This window comes from Tympanuchus pallidicinctus, unplaced genomic scaffold (assembly GCF_026119805.1).
Source record: "Tympanuchus pallidicinctus isolate F22 unplaced genomic scaffold, pur_lepc_1.0 scaffold26, whole genome shotgun sequence".
Lineage (NCBI taxonomy): Eukaryota > Metazoa > Chordata > Aves > Galliformes > Phasianidae > Tympanuchus > Tympanuchus pallidicinctus.
Window position 1 is genome coordinate 10,863,156 of NW_026294743.1, and position 7,517 is coordinate 10,870,672.

The window sequence follows — 7,517 nt, forward strand, 5'->3', positions numbered from 1 at the left end:
TAGCTGTTTTTGGTTTTGTTTTGTTTTTAAACATTCAGAGGAAGCTGAAAGCCCAGATTTTTTATTCTAAAGCTATCATATAGAACACTTTTTGGATCAAATCTTACAGCTAAAAAATTTAAAAGTTCAGATTCCTCATTTATAAACTTCTTAATCTTGAATTTGCAGTCTCTTTATGTGACTCAAAACTAGATAAAAAACAGTCTACAGCCAGAAACTTCTCCCTATATACCTGCTTAACAGATAGATATCAGGCTCCTTTCTGTTGATAAGATAAATAGAGGGAATAATGGTCTGAATGCAAATCAATAACTGTGTGTGTGCCTCTGGCATGAACTTTGAGAGTCACTTTCTGTTTACTAAAAGATCATGCATTACCAAACACCTTCCTGACTGGCAGCATTGTTAAGTCTGTGCAGATCAGTATAAGTTTGAGCAGCTGATGACAAATGAAGAAATACAGCTGGGAGTTTGAGGGATGTTTGTCATTTCTCATCGAAATGAACTAGTGATTTTGTAGAACGGAATGCTTGGTGTTCCTTTCAGAATATTTCAGACTTCTTTAGGGGAAAAAAGTAAATAAAACTAAATTCAGAAAATTGAGGACAAGGAAAAAGCCTAAAAATGTTCCTTCTTCCTTTGTCCAGAGGGCTGCCATAGCCAGCTATGCTGGAGACATAATTCTTCGTAGTGACAAATGTAGGTATTTTGTACATATTGCAAGTGTATTTTTTTCAAGTAAAAATACCATGCTAGAATATGTCCACAGTCTGCTCAGTAGTTGAGGTGTGTCAGAAGGGGGAAGGTGATTTTCCTCATATACTCTGCACTTATGAGGCTGCATCTGGAGTCTTGTGTCCAGTTCTTGGCTTTCCAGTTCAAGAATGATGGGGAGCTTCTAGATGATCCAGCACTGGGCTTTGTGGATGATTGCAATCCCAGAACATCTCCCTTATGAGGAATGGCTGAGGGACGTGGGATTGTACAGCTTGGAGAACGAAAGGCTGAGAGGGATCTTACAAAGTAAATATGTAAAGGGTAGATGTCGAGTGGTTGAGGCCATGTTCTTTTTGGTGGTGCCCAGAGACAGAGCAAGGGGCGGTGGGCACAAACTAGAACACAGGAAGTTCCATCTGAACGTGATAAACTTGTTTACCTTGAGGCTGACAGAGCACTAGAACAGACTATCCAGAGTATCTCTAGAGTCTCTTCCACTGGAGATATTAAAAACTTGGATGCTTTCCTGTAATACTCTAGCAGGGGGTTGGATTCAGTGATCTCCAAAGGACCATTCTAACTCTATGATTTGGTGAGTTCAGGATTTCCTTTTATTTATTCAAGAGACTATTCAATTTCTAAGAAATTGTCTCTATTTCTGGTAATTTTTGAGTCGTGCAGATTTTCCCATCCAATTCTCTGAATGCTTCTTGGATAAATGAAGTAGTGATTTTTAAAGAATAAAAGATTTATACATCTGACAATATAAATCTTTTTGAAAAAGAACTTCTTTCCCATCTGAGTGCTTATTTTCTCCTAGAAACAGAGTCTGTGAGAGCAAGCCTTCAGATGACATTTTTGATTATGCATAACTGGAGAGAGTCTGTCCTACCTACAGCTCCTGTTCCTTGTCAGAATGGTCACGGTTGATGCATGCATTTTCACTGATATCTGCCAGAGGTTACGTCTTTCTCCTCTTGTATTTTTCTTCCTAAAACAAAACGAAGTCTTTTTTTTTTCTTTTTCTTAATAGAAAATGAGTCAGTTTTCTGTTCCTATGTAAGTGTAACTATGAAAGTTGCTGGGAAGTAAATGTGGGCTTCTGACTGCCTTGTGTTATATCTACTCTAAACTGGTGCCAAATACTGAAGTATATATGCTTGGAGTATCAGTGCAAAAATGTGTTCTGGTGGTGTTCTTAATGTGCTATCTATTTCTCTTACAGATAACTAGGATCAAAAACCTAATAAAACTATAGTTGTGGCAATCCTATGTAGAGTAGTTATCTCATGTTAGGCAAAGGCTGAAAAACCTTCTCTGAAAAAAATGGTAAGTCCACACTGGTCCATTTGATCAATTTTGCAGCATGGCACAAAGTTGTAATTTCACTTCACACTGGGAAACAATATATTAATATATAGAATCATGCGGGTTTTAAATCACCTTCAGCCTTGACTGCAAGTTTATAATTAATTTATTTATCTTTACAGTCAACAATGTATTCTTATTTCTAATGGAAATATTTTAGTTTCTAAGTGGGGAAAACGTGAAAAACAAGTTTGTTGTTCTGGGTTGTAACAGATAATAAACATCAAAATCATAGAATCATAGATATCCTATAGTTTTGGAAGGTATCCACAGGGATCATTGAGTCCAACTTGTGGCTTCACAAAGGATAAAACACTGGATATGGTTCCATAGTAGAAACCGTTTATTTACAAAATTTTACTCACTTCTTTGCGACTTCGGAGTTGATTCTATTGATAGTTTTATAAATATGCCTGAATGCCACAATGAATTACTTGTTTGTATTCAATCCAATACCATCTGTTATTTTCTACTATTACTACATATTACATAGTGTAAAACATTTGAAAACTGCTGAATATTGGTATAGTTGCACCAGAAATCTGCTAATTGAATGAATTACTCTATGCTGTCTCTTTGTGGGACTATTGAGTAATGTCCAATAAAGAGAAAGATGTGGCATTGTAAGTTCTGCTTCCTCGAGCACGTTAGTCATTCACAATGCTTCTGAAGAGCATTGATGAAGTTGTGTCCTGGATTTAATATAATTTGTAATCTTAGCTATGTATTCGTGCTTTTATGCAATATCTTCCAGTGGTCTGCATTATATTTGATTTTCTTTCTCATTTTATTTCCAGAATTGAAAGGTAATAGAATATATTCCATAAATGTGACTTATTTTTGCAGTTGAGTGATTTATCAATGCGATGAACATTTATGTCATGAGACAAATTTACATCTGCAAATATTAACATGTGCAATAGATTTATAGAAAGGGATTATAACTTAGAATTTTTTCACATGTATTTATTATTTTGAATGGGATTTTTTCACTAATTTTTTGTGCTATTGCATTCAGTTTTTCTAATACAAAAGCACAGCTTTTACGTCTGGGGATTGTTTTATATGAAATAGGAAAACAAGCCTAGTTATATACATATATATACGTATATATATGTATATAACTAGGCTTGTTTTCCTATTTCATGTGAAAATTCACATGCAAGAGTGAACTTTCAGACACAGCTGGTGTTCATCTTTTTCTCCTTGCTTCGAGATGCTGAACAGCCCACTGGCATTAGAATAGAAGTTACTTAATACTTTTTGGATGGAAAAGTTGAACTAGAATAAACTAGGAAAAGAAGGAGTTTAGAGGAACGTGACTTTCTTTTCCCCCAAAGCTCTTAAGATGCTTATATGGAGTTCTTTTTTTTTTTTTTTTAATGAGAATTATGATTGTTATCATTTCTTTTTTTTTTTTTTACTATAGTCAGATTTCCTTTAGCTGCTACATAATATGCTTTGAAAAATGTGAGAGTTCTCTTTCCAGCAGGTAAAATCTTTTGAAAAATGTTTCTAATGCAATTGTACACTGTGCAACTTGAGCAACGCTTAATGTTATATTGGACACATGATTTGGACAGCCATCTCAGGGATAGGGTCTGGCTTTTTTATGGTCTTGTGTGGAGCTAGGAGGTGAACTTCATGATTTTTGTAGGTTCCTTCAAAATGAGGATATTCTGTGATTAAGTACTGCATTCATTTTACCCTGTAAAATGGGTAAACCACATACACCTTCAGAAGGCTTTTTATTTTGCTGCTCATGTTTTCATGTATTAGCTACGAGAGGTAAATAACTGATCCACCAATTCATATATGGTGTTTTGGAAGTAAAACAAGAACATCAAGACACAAGGGTGGTAAAAAAAAAAATCTGTTCTGGTGTTCTGGAAGAGAAATCTAGTGAATATAACAAGACTAAGATTTATAGAGATTTTTGTGACTCAAATTATATATATATATATATATATATATATATATATATATATATATATTTGCCACAAGGTGTCATGTATGAATATGAGATTATGCACTATATGCAAATCCAAAGTAAATACATGTTTTTAGTTTGGTGACATGTTCAATGGCCTGAAAAACAGCGATGTACAAAGTTCAAGAAAAAAAGTCATTATTTTATTACTTAAAATGAAACTGTAAGAGCAGCTATTGGGCTTAGTTGTATGTTTCATCTGAGTGATTACTAATATTAGTTATGTTTTCCATTTAACAAATAGTAGTAAAAGCAAATAAAGTAAGCTATCTCTATCTTGTGTGTTCAGTCCACATCTTCCATCATCTGCTGAGTTGGTTCTTAAAAATCAATTGTTAACTACTAATGCTTTTTAGGAGTTTAGTGAGAAGGAATTGGAGGTATGGAATAAACTTTCTCTCTCTATATATAAATAGTGTGTGTATCTATGTGTGTATATATATATATCTATATAGATATCTATACACATATATATATAGACATACTACTCTTATAAATGTATTAATTATTGTCTGAACAACTTGAAAGAGCCTGGGGTTGTAATTGTGAACCTGACGTCCCAATCCAAAGCAACCACTCAAAGTACATTTAATCTCCCTGAAGTTTAAACTTTAAAATTAAGCCTGTGTTTTCATGCTTGTCAACCTGAAGCTTAAATGAAAGTGGCAAGTCCTCTTAGAGGACGAAGTGTGTTTGGCTGCACATACTAGGAAGGAAAGTTTAAGTAGAGAAGTCAAAGCACAAAACTAAGAGTGGAAAGAAAAAGAAAAATAGATTACTTGAAAGAGAAAACTCGTAGGTTAAATAAGGTAGAGAAGAAAATGAAATAAAATTAACTTCAGAGACTTAGGTTGCAGTGACCCACTGAAAAGAATATTATGAAGTGTTTGGATGTCATAGTGAAGTTATCTCTAAATTGATTTTCAGGATAAAGTAGAAAAATTGGCAAGTTTCCTGACATATTCTGATTATTATGCTCCAGACCTTCCTGTATATTCTGCCATGAAACCTGTATTCCTTTCTGAAACTCCAGTAATGTTCAGCATATTCACCTTGATGTTTGTTTTTCTTTTGTTTTGGTTTTTTTTTTTTTTTTTTTTTTTTTTTTGCTGCCAACTTTCCTCCATTACTGTCCTACTCTTTCTGTATTTGCTCTCTGAATTGGTTATGTTATCACTTCAGCCACTCTTTACTCATGAATGCTTTCTGGAGTGCTGGACATCTAGAATGTGGTTAAATAAAAACATTGAATGGATAACTTAGACAAGGTTGTTTGATGCTTCATCAGCATTTATTACTCAAAATTATGGGTGGAAGAGCAAGCCACGTTAGAAGATCTTCTACCAATTAGTGGGTATTTCCTCTTTTCCACTATATATAGAGTATTTTCATCTTGTTTGTGTTACCATGATAACAATCGAGACTGAATTTTGTTTGATCCTTTTCTCTTGAACTTCTGTTGCATTGCAGATGTGTGTTCTTGCACAAATTCACAGAACTACAATTTTTTCACTGAAATCCTGTTTGAAGGGTAAAGCTAAATGCATTGCCTTGGAGTTACGGTCTTTCAGTGCAGGTGGTGAAAAAGGAGCGTCCTGTGGTAAAACAAAGGAGACTAATTAGGAGGTAAATCCCAAGGTGTGGCAAGCATCTTGTTTGCATAGTAACATCAAACTTTCTGATCCTCTCATGATGCAATGATTATCAAACAGAGGCATATACAGATTTTCTAATAGTTTCCAAAGGGAATAAAATTCATTTGCTCATAGACTGGGGTGATATTTTACTTCCCAAGTGTGAATGTTAATAGGTTTCCTCATTAAAGAAGCTCGTTAAAGTAAAAAACCCACTGAAAATTATTAACTATGATGTGATAACACTGAGAAGAAAAACTCGTGGAGAAACAGTAAGTATGTTTTGAATACTCTCTTAATCGTCTGTGATTAGTATGTTTTTTCAGACTGTCAATGGCAGTAATAATAGGTTCACTATCATTCCATATTAATGTTTTACAAATGGAGCAGCATTACAAATAAGAAAAGAATCTGGTAAGTCTTCCTTTTGCAGTTGCCTTTTTGAAAGACTCTTTCACTTGTAATGACCTGGATTTTTTCACCAGAGATTTTTTTTTTTTTGCTTACTGCATTCTAATTTGCATGAACAGTTTTAGTAGTTTCGTATATTAAAACAGACTGGGTATAATAGTATGTTTCTGGATTATGAAAACATGTGACAATAAGGCCAAGGTATAGAATGTGTATATAAGAGGCAAAAAAGTGACCAATATCTGGCTTTCAAACAGTCTGGCTAACAATTGAACCAATAAAATCATCCTATATTAGCTGTTCTCCTTATTTTTTTCTCTTTCACCTTTAAAGTGTATCTGCTGTACAGTTTTCTTACTTGCCTTTCCTTCTTATTGTCCCCTTGACCAGTTACTTGATTTGTGAATGGGAGGTATTGAGTCCTACCATAGTAAGCAGGTTCCCTTCTTGGCTCCAGCTTGGAAAGATCATTCATAATATTCAATTCGGCAGGACGTGACCCTCTCTACTTTGCCCTCGTGAGACCCTATCTGAAGTACTGTGTCTAGATCTGGGGTCCCAGTACGAGAAAGACATGGAGCTGTTGGAGAGGATCCAGAGGAGAGCCACAAAGATGATCTGGGGATTGGAGCACCTCCCCTACGAAGACAGGCTGAGGGAGCTGGCCTTGTTCAGCATGGAGAAAAGAAGGCTGTGGGCTGACCTCATTGCAGCCTTTCAATACCTAAAGGGAGCCTACAAACAGGAGGGGAGTCAACTTTTTGAAATGGTAGATAATGGCAGGACAAGGGGAAGCAGTTTTAAGTTGAAAGAGGGAAGATTTAGGTTGGATAGTACTGAGCCTCTGTAACAAGCTGTCCAGAGAGGTGGTGGATGCCCTGTCCCTGAGGGCATCTAAGGTCAGGCTGAATGGGGCTCTGAGCACCTGCTGTACATATTCTTGTCCGTTCCAGGGGAGCTGAACTAGATGGCCTTTGAGAGCCTCTTCTAACTCAGATATTCTATGATTTTTATGAGGCATTCTCTGCAATGTATGGGCTCCCGCAAAACATTCGTTTAGCATATCTTTTCCTTCACACTTGGAAATTCAATCATATTGTGACCTATACCATGCATTGCAAAATCAAATATTAATGCTTATATTGTCTTTCATGTTAATTCAGTGCCCAGTGCATCTGTGATAGAAGATTAATTATGGATGCCAGAGGCACATTTGTACTTGTGGGGCTGGAATGCAGGTTGTTAGCCAGGATGGTGCTTGATGTACCTGTAACAGCAAACTAACAGTCAAACAGAACAAAAACTAAATGAGCTTTGCAGTAAAGTTTCAGTACTTTTAAATAAATAGGGCATTTTTCCATGTGGTCTGGTGGGAAGTGTTGTATTTAAGAGCAAAA